At 41.6% G+C, this 19,798-nt stretch overlaps 1 protein-coding gene across 2 annotated transcripts in view; it reads right to left on the reverse strand.

Moving 5' to 3' along the window:
- TGFBR3 (transforming growth factor beta receptor 3) overlaps positions 1-19,069 on the reverse strand; it is a 116,703-nt gene extending 97,634 nt beyond the window's left edge. The window contains exons 1-2 of one of the 2 annotated variants that reach the window (XM_052666541.1): positions 18,965-19,069; positions 17,231-17,385 (exon numbers count right to left, since the gene is read on the reverse strand). The gene's annotated coding sequence lies outside the window, so the exon portion shown is untranslated. Of the gene's footprint in view, positions 1-12,956; positions 13,178-17,230; positions 17,386-18,964 lie in introns of those variants that run through there. The other variant, XM_052666539.1, reaches the window with a different exon arrangement.
- Between the last annotated feature and the right edge of the window lie 729 nt (positions 19,070-19,798).

Raw genomic sequence — 19,798 nt, forward strand, 5'->3', positions numbered from 1 at the left:
AGTCTGGGCAGTGGTAGCCTAGCACTCTTTCCCCTCTGCACTTGAGCACTTCTTGGCAGTCACTGCTCTTCAGTATCACACATTGTGCAAGTGGTGATCTTCTTGGAAGTGAAAACCCAGAGTTCCTTTTGTCAATTAATAATTGTACTGCTGAAGCTTGGAAACAGCATTCAGTCTCAGACAAGTTAACTATTCAAATTCCCTAGGACACTTAAATATTCATTTATTTATCTGTTGCTACCTTTATTACACCAAAAAGAAACACGTGTTTCACGTGTGTATTAGCTGGTTTATGGGTAACATGATAAATGTGATTCATTTCTCAGCATAATATATTCTGAAATCTTCTCAAGACCGTTTGACTATAATATTTCCTAATATTTAAAGAGATTTCATTACTTGATGTACCAGGTCATTAAAAACAAACAAAAATCTTGGATGTTCTGAACAAGTAAGTGACAACACAGTGGATACTTGCAAACTGGAAAACTGTACAAACTTCTGATCAAATGCACACCACATATTTTTATGGGGAAATAAGTGTAATATATACAACATCATATTCCACATATATATATATATATATTTAGATCTCCAGCAATCTAAATGTGTAGAATGAGACCAGGGGCCAAGTAGGTAGGCAATGAGAACATTGATATCACATCCAATCAAATAAAATCTCATATGCTTTGCATCCTTAACAGGTGCCCTGGGTAACATGCTTCTTGCAGGATAGAAACACAGGACAAGGAAGGAGCCAGGTATCCATTACAGCCCACTCTCAAGCTCTGCATTTCCTCATAGAAGCAGTCTAACTTGCATTTCCTAACAGTTTTTAGCACACAGAATGTCTGGTTGAAATTCTAGAACTGATACTTTCCAGTGCATAATAGCAACGAAGGAAGGAAGCCCCCTAAAGAAATGGTAACTCCTGTAATTCTAACAATTGAGCTCATTCTAGGGAAAACAAGTTTACGGCAGACTCTAAAGAGGGACATTCATTCCTTCGCGCAATGAAAAGATCTCTGTATCTTCAAGGAAAAAAAAAATCTGGAGAAGGATGAACAGACACAAGCAACACTGGAGACTGAAACAGCTCAAAACAGGAAAACCTCAGAAAATCACAGCTTCCCTGGACAATTTGCGGGGCTTGTAAAACTAATTCATCCTGAGCCTACTGGAAGAAATATGCGAGTTCCCAGATACCTCTTGTTACACACAAACACATACACCAAGAATGTAAGGTTACACAGCTAAACTCATCAAACCAAAAGGGAAACTGAACTTTGCGGTAAATTAAGGCCAACCTTCGTTAAAGGGAAATGAATTGTCGACAGGAGTGTTGGACAATCCTTTAAACACAGAAGCTTTGAACATGAAGATCCAACTCAAACAAGTTTAATGCCAAAATTGCAAGCCAAAAGGAATTTGTGGCAGATACTGAACATCATTTGGGAAGTTAAATATGAGCTGGAATCATTCGTTGCTGCTTCTCTAGATGAAGAGAAACCTTAACATACTCAGAGTATTTGGTTGTTAATTCAACTTTTAAATGTTGCCATAAAAACAAACGATAAATACAGCATATCGAAAGCCTTCTAGCCACGTTGCCTTTTGTGAACTCCAATACTTGCAGATCTCCTCCAACTCAGGAAAGTCTGTGACTCTATAAAAGATCATCACAACATACTGAAAGAGCAAATAGGCAATGAATGAGCATTCAGAAACTTGATGAAGTGGTTACACATCAGTAGTTCAACACTGAACAAAAGGGAAAACAAAAAGACAACTTGAGCACATTCACTCAATAACACACCAAGTAGGAATGCATACGATATTACTCAGATAACTGCCATCAGAACAAACCTCTCATTCTTCCGTGATACTTTTATAACTCACACAGTTATGCAGAAATGAGGAGCATAGAGAAGGGAGAGATCAAGCTTTGTTGCTAAGAACCGCTCAGCATCCCATTCTACAGTGACCATCTACCTACGTACGCTAAAATGACAAGTTCAGATTCAGCATTGATTTGGGGCAGATTATTTAAAAGGGAGAGAGAATACATACATACATCCATTTTCAAGAGAAAAAGAAAAGAATGATATTTCATCCCTGCCACCCACCAACCAAAACATTTGTAACTCAGAGCTGACAGCATACAAACCAAAAGCCCTAACCTTCTCTTCAATTCTGCCAGGTCAAAGGCTGAAATAATAAAAATTAAATGAAAATCAGAAAGATCTTCCTGAAGAATGATTTCATTTTCTTGAAAATAAGCATTCACAGAATTAAAAAGGAGGGAAAATTTCACCCCTGGAGAGACGATGTGAAAGGGCGACAAACTGACAGCAATTTTCATGAATTTAGGAACTCCCAGCTACACAGATGTCTGGAATAAAGCAAGTTAAGTCAAGCACAGACAAGTATCTGACTAATAATTAACTTAAGAATAAACCTACCAAACATGCATGGAAAACTTGATCATCTGTCAACTTTAAGTCACACGTCCTTAACAGCTAGCTCAGCAGTTTCAGAGAGGGTACCCAAAGACAAAAAAAAAAAAAAAAAAATAGAAAAAGAAAAAGGCATCAGAGGAAAAGGGGGCACTGGTTTGGCTTGCACATTTTATGTGATTTCTTACTGGAAAGAATGAGGGCTGTGAGCACACAAAGCCAACCATATTCTGTGCCACATCAAAAGCAGCGTGAGCAGCAGGCCAAGAGAAGAGACCGTTGTCCTCTACTCCAACACAACTGGAGGACTGCATTCAGCTCTGGGATCCCCAGAACAAGAAGGTCACGAAGCTGCTGGAGCAGGTCCAGAGAAGGGTCACAAAGATGTTCAGAAGACTGGAGCACCTGCCTTGTGAAGCCAAACCGGGAGAGCCTGGAGAAGGCTCCACAAAGAACCTACAGCAAGCCATCATTCAGTACCTAAAAGGGACCTACAGGAAAGCTGGAGAAGGCTTTCTTACAAAGGCGTATAGTGACAGGACAAGGCATAATGCCTTCAAACTAGAATAGGGTGGATTTAAATTAGATATTCTGAAGAAATTCCCATGAATTTGTTGAGGCACTGGCACAGGTTGCCCAGAGAAGCTGTGAGGGCCCCATTACTGGAAGCATTCAAGGTCAGGTTGGTTGGGGCCCTGGTTAGCCTGGGAAGATGTCTCCACTCATGGCAAGGTGATAGAACCAGATGGCCCTTAGGTTCCTACTATCACAATCCACTCTGTGACTCCATTTGGCAACATATACTCAACAGAATGCTGGTGTTTTGATCAATATCCGTCTTTCACAAGTCAGCTATGAAGTTTTACCTGTATCATCTGACATTACCAAAGAGAAACAAAAAAGGAAAAAGTGTGCTCTACTGCAAAACATGTCACATTTTGCATCAGTGTGAAACCTTCTGTAGTTAAAGAATACATGAAACCTGAAAATAAGGAAAAGTTGATGAAGTCCAGTGAATGGTGGGATATTTTCTTTGAAACAAGAGAAGAAAGATGTGCAAAAGGATTGGGAGCCTAAACTATTTACCCAAGAAATAAACAGAACTCTTAGTTAATTTGAGATTCAAAAGAAATTTCCAAGAGAACCATCTTTTCCTTTGGGGTATATCTGGGTAGCTATTTTTGCAACTGAGGTCACTGAAAGGGAATATTAAAAGTATAATTAAAAAGTCCTGATGAGGAAGTGGAAGAAGATGACATGAGGGCTTCTGGATTACTAAACATACTATTTTCATCCCTATGTTCTAAACTACTACAGGCCGTAAGAAAGATGGACAGAAGAGGGCATCTGAATCTGGAGTCACCGAAGACTCACGGTCAAAGTTCCTGGTAGGAACTTTTTTTGCAGGGATAGAGGCCACTAGTCCTAATATAAATGAGGGCCTGAACACTACAAAAGAGCTGCTTCACTGCAAAGTATTTTACAGTGGCAATCAGGAATGAGTGCTATTGAGAACATCAGGAAAAACCTTAAGAGAAGATTTTGTTTGGTTTTAAAGATGACTGGGGAAATTGAGGGGGTGAAACATATGATGAAGCACGTGAGGGGAGGGACAAGAAGAGGAGGAAATATGAAGCATTCTAGTTTGTCCACCAGAATTTTGATGCATACAGCTTTGCTCAGAATTCCAATCTTCTGTGGACTTTTTAAAGCCATCCTTGGAACTAGAAACTTTACCTTTAACGCTACTGCATAATCAAAGAATTCAGAAGTTGAAAGCATACTGTGTCCTCTTAAAAACATCATTCTACTAAGGATTTCCCAGCCAGCACTGGCAGGAAATAACAGAATCTAAGGCTTTGTGAAGCAGGAGTTCCCTATAGCCATTGCTAAATGGGGTTTTTATTGCTTTGCTTTTCCCCTTTCATTTCTGTTCATTTAAGCCTTTTCCCTAATAGCCACCATTTCTCCAATCACTGCCTACCATCCCCATAGTTCTTCCCTTGCCTTAACTCTATCATCCTCCTTGTCTAATCTCTTCCCTTACTGCTTGAAGAATAACTTCCACTTCCTCTCCTCCTTATCCACATGGACTCTTCTATTTCTGTCTTCTTTATGTGCACAATGCCAGAGGTGACACAGCTCTCTACAAATGCTTCTGTGGCAAAGCAAACTAGAAATCTTTCTCTAAACCACGTCAGAAGTCCCAATGAAGTGAATGGGGATGCTTGAGTGAAGCCAGCAGGATCTGTCCCTTTGTGTTGTTTTGCTATAGCAACACAAACCCAAGTCTCTAGGCTATCCAAGAAGGCCTTCACAGCCAAAGTTTTTTCACTTTTTGTTTGTTTGTTTTACGCATGGCAACCATTTCTTTTATTTAACCAGTTTTTCTCCCACTTGCCCGTGCTGGCTCACCACATGAGTGCAAGAAATATGTACATTCCATGCATAAGTAACAAAAGGCAATCATTTGTAATCAAGTATGCCTCAACAAAAATTTCACAGATAGGTAACTACATGAGCAGCTCTACAAACTTGGCCACTGAGCAGTTTTGGAAGAGTTTATTTATAACTCCATTCCTATTAAATATGCATTTTAGCAGATTCCTTTTTTATTAGATGACATTTATCCTCTGTCAATTCTGTGTAATTTGTACATGCACAGGTTGGAAAGCTGACTAACAGGGTTAGCAAGTATTAACGTGGGATTGAAAGTTTCTATGTATTTTTAATGCCTCTGTCCAAAGCATACAAAGTTCCACCATTGAGAACTGAAAACAGTAACTCACTCATAAACTATTAAGGGGATAGATTCTGATTTAGAAAGATCAAAGTGGTTTCAGTTTCAGGGAATATATGAATAGTAATAAAACCAAAAATCCTGACATATCAGAAGCCCAGGGAAAAAGTAACTGATGTCCTGCAGTTCACATGCTGCTGTGCTTGTAATGGGACATTTCAACAAGTCACTGTTAAAGGCTATGGGAACTGGACAAGTGCCAAGGGAAGATATTTTATGCCATTTAGCAATTGTGCCCCTCTACTCTGAGTGACTTCTGTTCTAACATTTCATTTATTTATCTTCATATTAACGTATTACAATGTATCTTGTCACAAAATATACACAAGTCAGTCCATACAACATGTAAAATTTATTTCACCTTTTAGCAACACGTTACTTAAGTTGACTTTGCTACCTGGTACACATATTGCCCACTGCTGCCAGGAGGCTCCAGTTCAGATAATGGTGGCTATTCTCAGTATAATTTCATAACTAATTTTCCCTTCAGCTTCCCAACAAGTTCTTAACCAGCTGATTTTAATTGCTGTGAGTTTAGATCAGAAAAGTAAAGTCATGAAACCAAACATCACGGAAGCTTGAGCTACATAATCACTGCATAGCATAGCACAAAACCAAGAGACAGTTTACAGAAACAGGATAAAAATCAATCGTTTGTATGTTCCCAGGACCTCCCTTCCCCCAGACCCAGTGAGGTATGCAACTGAGTCTTTATGAGCTCAGGGGCAAGGCTGTACTTAAAGTGTAAACAAGAGAATAGCCTCTTGCAGGATCAGGATGTAGGAGGGTTTCAATAGGTGGAAGGGAAGGAAGTGCACTCAGGCGTCTTTTTTAGTGGAAGGAGTACACAAGATTCTTCCTCAAGGAGAGACTACAGTGCAGATTCCCTTTTAACAAAAGCAGAAATTCCTAGAGATTACTGAAAGTCTAGGAAGGGAATACACATGGCACAGGAGACAGAGCTTAACAGCAAGGCAAACATCCTATGCGTAACTCGAGCGGCAAATCAGAACTTTTCTACTTTCACACACTCTTCAGGGACAGCCTACATCAGAGGGTCTCTAAAAGGAGCACAGAAAAAAAGAGACCGGGAGGCTGAGCAGCTGTTAGGCTACAGTGGCTCAAGCAACCTGGAATCTAGTACCAGCTTCAGCCACATATTTTCCATGCAACTCACAGAAAGCCTCATCTTTCACAAGCAAATGAGTCGTAACAGCACCTCTGCATGGCCACAGCACCCCTCCATTATCTACCTGGAAAGATAACACCATTTCAGGTTGTTCTGCTTCTGTCTTCTGGAAAAGATCTCACTGTCCTTACCAGGGAGCAACAGAGGTAAAATTATATCATGTCTTCCTGATGAGCATTCAGGCAGCAGAAGCAGTAAAAAAGCTTCTATATACATAAGATGGGATTCAAGTTGCCAAGGCAGCCCAAGAAATCTGAAAGTGTGCACCTGAAATAAAGCACAAGTTCCTAGGAACAAAACCAGCAATATCTCACTGCTGCTAACAGCAACTGGGCTTCTGTTTTTCTAATGGAGTTTGTTGCTTCTGGAAATTTTACTCTGAAGCAAAAACATTGCTGCTGCTGCTGCACAGGAGTCTTCAGGATGAAGAAGATCGTGAACAGCATGCAGCAATTCTCTGCAACTTTCCCTTCTCATGGTTAAATTTTTTTGGCCTACTTTTTTTTTTAATGATTTCTAATTTGAAACAGAATGGGTTTCCTGGCACTGGACTATCTTACTCTTCACCAATGCAGCAGCAGCCAACAACCTCACACAAATTTCATTAATCTTAAGTTTTATTTGGCTCAGTTTCTAATTGCACACCTAAACTAAAAAGTTAACAGCTCTAATGCACCTATCCAGGCCAACATGCCGCTAGGGAATCATCTCCCTGCAGCAATGCCACAGAAAGGAAAGAAAACACTGCAAGGAAACACTGAAAGTTTTCAACATAGCAGGGCTTCTGCTCAGGGTAAGAGATTTCAGCCACTGAGTTTCTCAAGAAAATGCCTGATGCAGTTATTTTTTCAAGCCTAATCTGCAAAACTTTAGAACTGTATCTAGAACTAGTGCTAGATGCAGCCTCCCTACCAGCAACAAAGCTAAATCAATCTCTGATTGATTTCAGATCTTGAAATTGCCTCTGTACGTTTAGAGAAGTGGTTTTCAAATGGTGGCCTACATTAAATTACATTAAATACATTAATATAGAAGAAATTATCCAGGCTAATTGTGAGAAGATCACAAGGGAAGACAGCAAACAATGTGACTATGGCTCTAAGCATGAGTTTTCTATATAAGAATGCAGGTCGTTCCTAGGGGAAAGAATGGTAACCAGCAAACTGAAAAATGCTGAATAACAATGCAGAGCAATGGGATGAGGCGACACAAATCAGCCTTCCCCTCTACCATGGTCATAAGATGTGACAAGATGTAAATGAGCAGCTTAAAATATTAACTACTGGGTATGTTGAAACTAACCACATTCATCATCAAAACCACCTTTTGAAGGGAAAACAATAAATCAAGAGAAGCGTGTTCTGAAATTTGCTCTCTAAAACAAGCTGCACATTAGAAAGCAGGTAAATTAATAGTGCATTTCTTCAGGCTGCTATACAACAACAGAAGCTAAACACATTTGTCAGAAGCTAACCATCAGCCATTAGATTTGCAGATGCAAGTCTGTAAGATAGGAAAGTTCTCCCACACAAACAGGGAAGACCACAAAGTTCTACACAGTTAAAAGAATGAGTCAAAAGGAGCTTCCCTTTATGTAGGAGTAACCTAACCTCTCACTAATTGTCTGCCAAAGATGTGTAATTTAATTTGTTTGGCAGAGAAACACGTTCAGGCTAAGGCAAAATCTTTTTCCATAAAAACTATCATTTATGAGTGCTGCGAGGAGGATTTGTCTCAACAAGGATCCGTATCACTGGCATATTCCACTGAGAATGCACACATACTCCTACATAATTTTACCATGCAGAATTTCCTGCCTTTCATTATTTATTACATTTACACATAGGGACTGTAAAAATCTCTGAACAGAAGGTTTGAGATGTGGAAGGCCACAACACATTCCTAAATTCATATAAATAAATCATTTGCACACCGTGTGTGCAAGAAGAAAATCACGGTACCTCATCTCCAGAGTGAACCAAATCCCTGACCCAAAAGAACTCAGAAAAACTGGTCATTTTAAAGAGAGGAGGGGAAGCTCATCCACTGCGAAGCACAAGCTGCACATACAAGAGGAGTGACTTGGTCCACTCATTCTGTAGCCTTAATATGAGAAAAAGTCATGCTTTTCAAATCCTGCAGCAGCTGTTTTGTCGATCAGAATGCTATTTTGCTTCACTCAAATCGCTCTCAGAAAGAAAAAGAAAACAAGTACAGCCTCACTGATAGGAGACTACTCATTCACACTGTGTCACATGCAGGTATGGCCTAATGAATTACTTCCATGAATCTAAGACAAAACAGACAGTTCTTCAATCCACCTCCTGCTTCTTGACAAAGAAGCACGTTTCCAGCAGACCTACACTGTGCAGTTGGTTCCCTTGATAGTCTGAGATTTTTTTGTTATTATTTACTTTTACCATCCTGACTCAAACAACAAAACTACAGCAATTCCCAACAGAAATGCCTATGCTTATTAAGAAAATCAGAGTATAAGTGAATTCCCTCCCCTCCAATCACCTTCTATACTACAGTCCCTTCCATGCAGAGCGGCTCATACGTTCAGGTATATAATTAACTTGTTTCAAACCTGTGATCTACAGATAAGCTATTCTCCCAGAACCTAAACAGGCCTCTTGCAGGGTTATAACTAAGCTTATTTGAAACAGTGAACCTTTCCAGCTGATCTCTCGCAATTTTGCAATAGTCTGCAACAGCGTAATAAATAAATCTGGAATTGGTCAATATTAAAATTAGAGAAACTACTGAAAAGTAGTGTTAAATATAGCACAATTCAATCTGTTAACAACCAACATCAATAACTTAAGTTGAGGAACTAATTAAAGAATGAATATGAATGAAGAGCTTTCATGTTCTTCCTCAATAAATTCATTATTTCACCACAAATGCATTATAAACTAGTATATTTTGCCAGACAGTTTCTTGCAAGCTGTACATATTCAACAATCTAACTAAATATCAAACGTCCTCTGCTGAACTTGATAAAGCGACCACTTGGATATTTAAGCTCAAAGGATGCGTTTCCAAAAATCTACTTTGACAGGAAGAAAATAGAAAGACATGGGATATATACTGATTAAGCAGCAGTTTTGAAGTCCCTTTTTCAATGATTTCCCAAACTGTGTAAATCTGTTTCATTTTGGCTATCATAGAGTTAATTGTTGCTCTCCTAGCACAAGAAAAGCTGCTCTACTGGATGACTGCCAGCTCATGAAAATGAGAATCTGCAGTTATGGACAGAGCAGTTCCAATTGCATTACTTCTCTGCTAGTACATTTTTATGGCAAAACATGCTTCTATTCATGAAATGGCTAGAAACTCACATACCGCTGTTCACCACCACAAATATTGCTGCTCTACAAGTAACACTTATTTATAATACACAAATATTCTGTGGAATTAGACTGCAAGTAACGTGACTGCAAAGACATTTGCAATTTGTATCCCACAGGGTATTTGCTGATATCAATCACCTCTGACTCAGTAACACCTACCTTAAATGCTAACAGAATATTATTGTAGCTATCAGACAAAAGCACTGTAATTTAAATTTGGCAAAGCTTTAGTGCTATCTTTAAATAACACAAAAGCATAAATTTCACACTGACTTTACATATTTCAGCATCTCATAGAACTGCACAGGGGAGAAAGTTTTGTGATTCGCTATTAATTATAATCAAAGCAAAAATAATGAAAGATGCAGATCACCAATGGAGCTTAACACAGAACTTCAGTATCTGGCAGTACAGGATACTGCTCTCAGAGAAGAAAACAAGGCCACTGGAAAACCTATATAGCTGGTGGCTAAAACACTGGGAAAGAAAACAATGATGCCTCATGTTCTGTCAGTGTCATTCCAGAACCAGGTAAGCACATCCCCAGAGGAACTCAAGTCTTTCTGTAAAGGTGACTTGGGACCATTCATTCTAATGAGTCTGTATTTTGTCTCCATTTGCTTTAAGACTTAAAGCTATGAGAATATGCAATTGTTGCCAGTCACTGTGGTGTTGGAGCAAACCTGCAACTCCATGGCAGATGCTTCCAGGCATGTTCTTACCCTACCATCAGTCAAAGACAGTTTAACCCCATAGTGCAAGCAGCAAGGCAGCTCACATTTACTGCAGGGTAAGGGCTGTTCTTTGGCTTCCACCAAGAAACAGCAACTTGTTCCAAGTTCCCATCCTTAGCAAAGAGAAAGAAAAATCATTACTGATTCATACAGGGAGCAACAGTTGACCTCTGCAAAAACAAACTAGTCATGGCTTCCTAAAACCTAGGAGATCACCTACAATACTTTCTCTTATGGAAACCATAAATACTGTGAATAGTTTCCTGTAAGAATACAATTTTTGGCCACTCAACTTCAGTTCTACTGTCAAAACATCCTAGCTACCTCACTGCCCAAAGCTTTGGGGGACTACTCAATATCATTTCTCATTTTCACTTAAACTCATTTCAAACATCTTGAAAGAAAAGTTCCACTTAAAGAATTTACCAAGTTCAGTTCTCAATAATACAGTAAAATTCCACTCAGAAGAGTGAGAGAGATATCTATCAGAGCAAACTAATAGGCATGCATACAAAAATCATGCATTTATTCTAACATTTACTTTTTTCCAAGTAACTCAATATTCATCTTTTAAAGAAATACTATCAAAGGCATAGGCCCAAGGTTTTAACAAACTGCAGCTGTGGCATGAAAACTGACTTCAGAGACAGTGTTGTGTGTTCCCCCTGCTGGTTAGCAATTAACTTCAGAGCACTGTTCCTAGAGGTAGCCACCAAGATGCTACAGCACCACGAGATATTCTGCGTGCTGGAGAAATAAAAATCAGAACTTCATGAAAGAAATCCCATCTTTTGGGAGGCATCACTCACACATGGCCTAGACAAAGCTCTGCACACACACCCAAAGCTGAAATGTGCACAAGAACCAAACAAGATCTCCCCAGAGGGAGAAAGGAAGGCAGAAGAGGAAAAATTTTGAAGTGCCACTTTAAGCTCAACAAGGTTGGACTCAGCAAACAAATGGGGGAAGCAAGCTGCAGAGTAAAGGGCTCTTCACTGAAGGAAGCCAGCAGCCTGCCCCAAAGCAGCTGGCCCTCCCTGACTCTGCAGCCATGGCTGCCCGCACAACCGCAGCGCCAAATCCTGGCAGGACGCACTCTTCTTCAGCCGGCAGCCCCAGCAGCTTCCATAGGATGACCAGGGCTCTTCGCACAAACATGCATCTGTCACTAACACTGTTGTTAGAAATGCTTTGGCAGGACACCTGTGCTAACTAAAACCCAGCTACCAATTCATGTTGTCCCATGAGATCCACAGAAAAAGTGTGGACTGCACGGGAAATAAAGTATTCCTGGCAAGAAGCAGTAAACAAATAGATCTACGCTTTGGAATTTGTTGCATTTACAGCAGCCTCAAGGTCTATCCTGTGCAAGGCTCCAGCAGCAGCGCAGGGTCACAGCACTGTGCCCAGCCGGTCCCCGCACTGCTCTGGGACAGGGGCTGCGCTGCTGCAGGAGCCTCCCTCCAAGGCCAGCACTGGCCTGCACACCTCATCCCAACAGCCCTGAAGTGCTTGGCCTGGTGTAAAGGCAGGGAGACCAGGTAACAGCCTGTGGGAGAACGACATCACAGTGCTCCTTCATCCAAGCCTTCCTTCTCACAGTGACTGCAAAACCTTATGAACCTAATTTTAAGTTTGCACTAAAACTGATCTGTGCTATGGGACATAGGACGGGGCATCTATGGGGACATGGGCATGGTCAGATGTGCACAAAATATTCTGTGACAGCAACTAAGTCACAATAGCTACAGTGTAACACAACTGAGGTAAACCCATGGGCATCTGGTTGCACCCCCAGCACCTAAGGAAGGCGCAGCCCTGAAGGCAGCTACACCTGGAATTGGTGAAATGGGTAAAAGGACGAAACGCATCATCTTCAATGATGCCAGTAGCAATTATTTGGGACTAGCAAGAGCTCGTGAAACTGGGGGAGCTGAAGAAGTGGCCTGGGCACACCTGGTGGGAGCGTGGCACACAAAGGTGCTCAGAGGCGGCAGCAGGACGCACGTCCTACAGGCCAGCAGCTTCCCAGCGAAAGCACGGCGAAGCCGCACCACGCCAACCCGCACACCGCCTTCACGCCTCTCGTGTCACCACCACACCCGCGCCAGCTCCATAGCTCGTTCCTGCGGCAGTGGCCCATCAGTGGGGCAGCACCGACCCCGCAGAGAGCCGCCCTACCGGCCCCACACACCGCTCAAGTGACACCTGTAACGTGCACCGCCAGACCCGACCGCGGCTGCTCACCTCCTCCCGCCGCTGCCGGGACCCGACGGCTGCCGGTCGCTGCCTCCCAGCCTCACCCTCACGCCTCACCCCCGCAGTCCCACGGATCGGCCGCCCCAACCACGGTCCCGTTCCCGGCCCCGTGAGCGAGACGCGGACCGCCGCCCACTCCCGGTCCGGGCCGCCCGCACGTACCTGGCAGGAGCTCCGTCCACGCCGCGTCCCGCGGGGCAGGCGCGCGATTGCGGGGCTACGCCATGGGCAGCGCAGCGCCGGCCGGGAACGGAACGGAACCGAACGGGACCCTCGCCGAGGCCGACCCAGCGCCGGCCGCTACTGCCCGGCCCGCGGCTCGCGGGAGGAGGCGGCGAGGAGGAGGAGGAGAAGGAGGAGGCGCGCAGCCGCCCGGCCGGCCCCCAGACCGCGAGTAACCCCATGGCGGCAGCGCCGCGCACACGGCGGGGCGGGCCGAGCCGAGCGGGGCTGCGCCGTCATTGGACGCGGGGCGGGGATTGCGCCGTGACGGCACCGACAGCGTCCCCGCCCCCGGGGCCCATTCGCCGCGCGCAGCCGGCCGGTCCAGCGCCGCACCTGAGCGCCGTTCGGCTGCACCTGCGCTCCGCGGCTCTACCCAGGGCAGGGGAAGGAGCCGCGTGACGTGCAGGCGGAGGTCTGCGTGCGCAAGAGGAGCCTTTGTGCCAGAATATAACAGAGGTTGTTCTGTACTGAATCCGCTCCTCGGCTTGTCAAAGCTCCCGTTTCAGCAGTACATTGAGTTTTGGAGCGAAGAGAGCACGGGTGAGGGCTTTGCACTTCACTGCGATCGCCAAGCTCTACCATAACGCTCTCCTTCGGCAAGGGGTGCGGAGAACCGGCTTCTGAAGCCCGACGGCTCCTTAGAACTGAGTGGGCCGGGGTACCGCTGCTGCTCGGTGCCGGTTCCGCTGGGCGCCGCAGCCAGAGCGGGCAGGGCAACACCAGGAAGCTCCGTGACGGTTCCGAGCCCCCACCCGCCTATCCGAATGAGCAGCTCCCGTACGGAGCTCACGGCGAGAACAGGCAGAAACACAGCGAATAAAAGAGGAGTTTCAGAACGCTTCACCGAAATTTCACTAGTTCACTAGTGTGCTGTCAGAACACTGGGGATGATTGCTACCATACTTTGTAGCCTCATTAAGAGGCTGCAAGAGTTTAAACAACTTACCCACTCTTGAAATGCCAGCAGACCAGAGTAACTTGCTACCACCTATACTTAGTGCTGTTTTCTCCTTTGGAAGAACCTTGCAGAGCCCCCACAATGCACACCAGGGGCCTGTGAGCAGTTTAATCCTGGGCACCCACACTGGGCAGCACTGCTGAGCACCTCATGGAGACAAAACCTCAAAATGTTGGCATTAGCTGAGGCCTTAAACAAGTAAACCAAAGGTTGCTATAATAATCATTTGGTTTGCCTGCAGAATTTCAGTAGGCAGCCTTCTAAAACCTGAAGAAACAAGCAAAATACAAGTTCAGGCTGCTTTCTGGCAGCCTAAAATCCACTTGCACAACTTTTGATTTATTTTTAAGTGTTTGAAAAGTTGTGCGTGTTGGAGCATGATATAATCCCCTATTACTCCAAGTCTGTATGTCAGATACAAAATCTGCACAAGAGATGTGGAGGTGGGGGAAGTCCCTTAACTAAAGAAATTAATATTTTGCAGCACGAAAAGCAACACACGTATTTCAGTGCATATTATGTCTACTTTACTTCCGCAGCCCAAAATCCCAGTGTGCTGATCAAAAATGGGATTGAGACTTAAGCAGAGCAATGACTTATTATTTTAAATACTCATTTAGGTCTCAATCCTGCACAGATTAAATTTGATAACAGTTACTCAGATGAGTGGTCAAAGCTGTTAATGTGTACAAAGTGTGTACAAATCTTGGTAAAGCCAAATTTGCTGTGTGCAGCTAAAAATTGTTATCACCATTTGCACTGGTATTAGGAAAGAACTGATTCCTGCCCTCAGAGCCACCTTCGTTAGGTGCTAAGCATCCAAGAAGTTGAGGCTTTACACCACTTCTCTGATGTCCGATGAGACTTTCCAAGCCATGCTCAACATTGTTTTATAGTTATAAACTCTTCTGTAATTAGTTGATGTGCATGAAGTTCAGTGGCTTAAGATACGAGAAGTTACTGCATACAAGTACAGTCAGGTGTAAGGTTTGGCTGGCAGAGGAACATTATGATTGATTGGCTCTGGCAATATATTTTTTTATAATATTTCATGAAAGAACAAGAAGACACCTGATTTCCTATTAAAATCAAGTTAATTCCTCTCATCTTAACTGTAGTGTTAAGCTGTGCAGAACTGTATATGTAATCCACGCTTTAAGTATTTGCTGCTCTAGTAGTTCACTTCTTTTCCAGGGCAGGATTATTTCACTTAGCAGCCACTGGCCAAATCCAACAATGCAATGGATTATCCTCAGCAAGGTATATGAAAGCTGTGGCGAATCACTTTTGCAAGCTTACAGAGTGCTGCAGAATTCAGCCTAAGTAAATGCCAATCCTTATCTTAAGGACTCTGCCCCAAGTTAACAATTGCAGTTTCAATGTCTGTATTTTTGAGACAGCATCAATTCTGAGTCATTGCTAGTAAATGCTTTATCTATGTAGACTCAAAATTCATTAGGAACATATACTTCTATGAGTAGCAATTACTCATGTGCTACTCGCAAAAAAAAAAATAAAAATAAAGCCACCATCAATTAAAACCTCACATTACTGTCCTGAAACTCTAACCCACTCTGAAGAGTCAGATGAGTTCACATCACACAACCAGAAGCAGCATCAGTACCCTAAAATGACATGCTGTATTAAGTAACTAATCCTCTCTAAGGACAGGCCTTATTGATGTGGATTCAACTCCACATTATTTTGTTCAGATCTTTAGACTCCTAAACCGCATAGGTACATGCTGGCCTTTGTCACTCAAGCCTAACAATCTCACTGCTAAGAGACATCCACATTACTTAGCATTTACAGAAGCCTTGCCACCAGCCAGGTTCCTGAGTGTACAACACTCACTAACTAGCAAGGAGCTCAGCTGTGCAAGATGCTTATCACATTTAGCACTGATTCAACAAATGACTTTCAGCACAGTTTTAGGCAGGCACTGCTGAAGAGCGTACACTTACCAATCAGTGCTTATTTAACTGAAGCCACATTGTTCTTATGAAATCAAAATTTCATGCAAGCTAACTTTTTTTTTTTTTTTTTTTTTTTTTTTTTTAAATCCATGGAGTTTAAACAAGAGAATTGGAGTTAGCTTGTTCTTAAAACCTTGCCATACTGAAAACCTTCACTGTCTGGGTAATTCCCACAATTCAGGGAACTCAGAATAATCTCTGACTTCTGTAATGATGCTAAACTGGAGCTTTAAGAGTAAACTCTGAGCTAGGGACTACATCATTGAATATGATGATCAATATTGAATGTGCCTCCTGCTAATGAATATATTCTTATTATGAATCCACTGCCACAAGCAGAAGTGTACTTGAAGCAGATACTTCAGGATGTGAGCATCTTGCCTATTTATAGCACTATTTAGAGAACTTCACCCACCAAAAGAGGTTATAACAACTTAACAGCTCTATGAAATAACCACTCTCAAATTGATTTGGAGACTGTAATTCTGAAAGCAGATATTTCAATAAACAAGCAACTTAGTATGAAAATACTTTCCTGTCAAATTATTTCAAGATCACAGAAATGATTCCCAGACATTAGTAAGAACTAATTCTTCCTTATGGGTAATTTTATGGCTTTACCTATACAGTGTTTCACATGAAGGTCCAATTAACAAAATTAAGGCATCTAAAGCTTCTTCGGAAATAACTCACTAATATCAACTAATGAGGTTAAAATTCTATATTCCTTACAAAACAATCCTGCATTCCTTGAACACCTATAACTTCTGCCAAAGTTAAGTAAATGTTAGTGTTATACTGTTAGGCCTGTCTATACTTGAAAGTTACTTTGGATTAAGGCAGGGAATAAGTTTCAAGTGCTGCAGAAAATCTGGAAAAATTCCAAGAACAAAAAAAAAAAACAAACCACCATGTCTCATACTACCCAAACCTGGTAGTACCATGGGTTTTGAGGTCAACATTGAAGTTACAAATCTAATTTAAATAATATTTCTGAAGGTTTCAGATTAAGGAAAAAAAAAACACACAGAAACCCTCCAGTGTGACCAACCAGCCTTTTTGTGCCTCCTATTCTTACCTGCTCACCTCACACTGACTCCCCCATACCCAGCACCCCTCTTTGACTCTAATACATCCCTTATTCTCCTTCCAACGTTTTTCTGATGTTTACAGACCACCAGCATAACAAGTGCAAACACAACAGACCAGAAGAGGGAAGAAAGAAACTGTATGAAAGAAAAAAACAAACAAACAAGAAAAATGTTAGAGTAGCATACCTGTACTGCTCAATTACTTCTTTTTGGCTGGATCCCATATGGCATGTTGTCTGTTCAGAGCCTCATCCAAAAAGCAATCAAATAGGCAGAAGTCAACAGGTGATTTTAACCTCTTCAAGTTCAGACAATTCTCTTTAGACTAGATCACACAACACCTAGAATTTAACAGAAATCAAAAATACTAAATAAGATACGCACAAACTTTCATATTCAAGCCTGCACATTCACTCTCTGCAAATATCTAAGCTACAGAATTACACATGACTAAAATTGTAGCTGTGGTCTGCAGAGTTCCCAGATTGCTATATTCAGGTCTGAGCTTTAAAGGCATAAGACATGCTTGTGGTTCAACACCACATTACGGATGGAATTCTTCACAGCCAAGATGTAAATATCACAGGCTAAAATCTTCTCATGTATATAATGGCATAATTACTTTATTATATTTTACTTTGTTATATACACAGGGTGTCAAAGGTTTTATTGAAAAACAAATAAGACAAACCTGTTTTCTAGAGAGTTAACAACTTAAATAAGCAAATGCAAGTGAAAGAAAGGAACGCGCAACAATGTAAGAAGTTATCGGACATTTTTGGTAAGTTAAATTTCATCCAGTACAGCAAAAATGCCTGAGATAAGACCTGTTTCAGGACAGAACTACAGCTTAAACAAATTAAGTAGATGTTTAGATTCTAAGTATAAATCCTAAAGAAATGAGAAAATATTCCACGTGAATTTTAAGAAGTTGCAGGTCATTGTTTTATTAAATAATGCTATTATTTATTTTGTCAGCATTCTGCTTGCAAAGGGCCTTAAGGATGAGGAAATCATGAAGTTATTCATGTAAGATATTTGGAGTCCAAAACAGGCAACAACATTTTTAAGTGGAAAAATTAGACAAGTATATACTCTGCTTCTAAAATCATTCCCCCACAGCGGAAAGTCACCTAGTTAAACACACTGCATGCAGGAGCCTCAACATCAACCTATGGCAAAATTTCTGGGTTTGCCAATCTGAGTCATGGATTGCATAGGCTGCAACTTATTTATTTGAACTCCAGAACTTCAGGGAAGGAATTCTGCACTGCCACTCTATGGTTAGAGTTAGAACTGCACCTAAAGAAAATACACTCCTTTTCCAGAATTAATGTTAAAGCATTTCCTTCTCATATACTGTACTGCTTTTGCTATTTCACATGACATATTAAAAAAGACAAAAGAATATAAGTATTTAAGTCTTTTCTGCAAGTACTAGGCCTCATTTTTTTTTTTTCTCTCCATGTGATCTGTAGTATATTACATTCAAATTTCTTCACTTAGATTGCTACTGATTAATGCCTTATGCTGGATATATCTTTGTTTTCTCCCATATGTAAGCTTTTCACGCTTGAAAGAAGAAGAACAAATGTGCCAGGGAATGTGATCTATCCATCTTAACTGTCCTTCATTGGAGTCCGAGATGTAAGACAAGTGCACACATATAATTCCTGAAGGGTTTATACTTAAATTTGACACGTGATTTGCTGCTGGAAGACTTTCATGTCATGCATTGATTCAAGAAGTATCAATTATTTACAGCAGATGTGTGTGAACTGCTATCAAAATTCACTCTTTGTTCCCATTCACACATTATAAAAAAGCCAAATACAATCTTCTTTTTCTTTCTCACATACACAAAAGATTGAGATCTTGATAAAACAGAAGAAAAAACAACCCAATCTCCTTACAGCCTACCTTTACCAAGCTCTTGGAGGAAAGGACGGTCTTATCTCAACATTCAGATGCTTGCAAAGCCACATCAGGCAGACAGTAGGGCGGGTTCTGTACCTGGCAGAAAGCCTGAGTTCCAAAGAAGAGAACTCACTTGAGAAATCAGCCATCCAGGGCAGTTTCAGGGGGATGTGTATCACTTCAAACATCTCTTGACTGTACTAGTGACTGTGGGCTTGTGGAGAAAGACAGTGTTTCAATAGATAGGTTGAAAGCAGCTGAAAGCACCACAAAATAGATGACCAATATACCAATCATAGAACAGATCTGAGCTCAAAGACTTGCAAAATATCTGTTCACAAGTAGTCCAAAGTATCCCCAGCTAGCTGTAGTTCCACAAATACTCCACACTAAGGGGCCAAACACAAGCTTTGGTAACTCTCACAGCTGCTTCCTGTAATCCACCTACATCTCCCTCGCACAACTTAATGTCGACAACCCTTAAGTATTTCTGAAGAATTTGTTCCACATAACTGCTAGTGTCAACTACTGTCAAGATGACAGCAAGCTGAAGGACAAACTAAGTATCTCAGAACCAGTATCCTCTCAGAAATCTTGCCAAGGTTATCACACATGGACATCACTTAGAGCTGGGCCTGGTTTGTTCCTGCTTTTATCTCAGGACTGAGAACCTTCTGTACAAGCTGACTGTAAGCAATCTAGTTTGTATCTATTGATTCATCTGAAGTTTATCAGACGTAAAATTAAACACTCAGTGCTGTTGAAAGCCACAGTCAAAAAGAAAAAAGAATAAGGAAATCAAGGGCAAGTTACACTTTCAGCAGAGATCACGAATTT

This window comes from Tympanuchus pallidicinctus, unplaced genomic scaffold (genome assembly GCF_026119805.1).
Source record: "Tympanuchus pallidicinctus isolate F22 unplaced genomic scaffold, pur_lepc_1.0 scaffold7, whole genome shotgun sequence".
Classification (NCBI taxonomy): domain Eukaryota; kingdom Metazoa; phylum Chordata; class Aves; order Galliformes; family Phasianidae; genus Tympanuchus; species Tympanuchus pallidicinctus.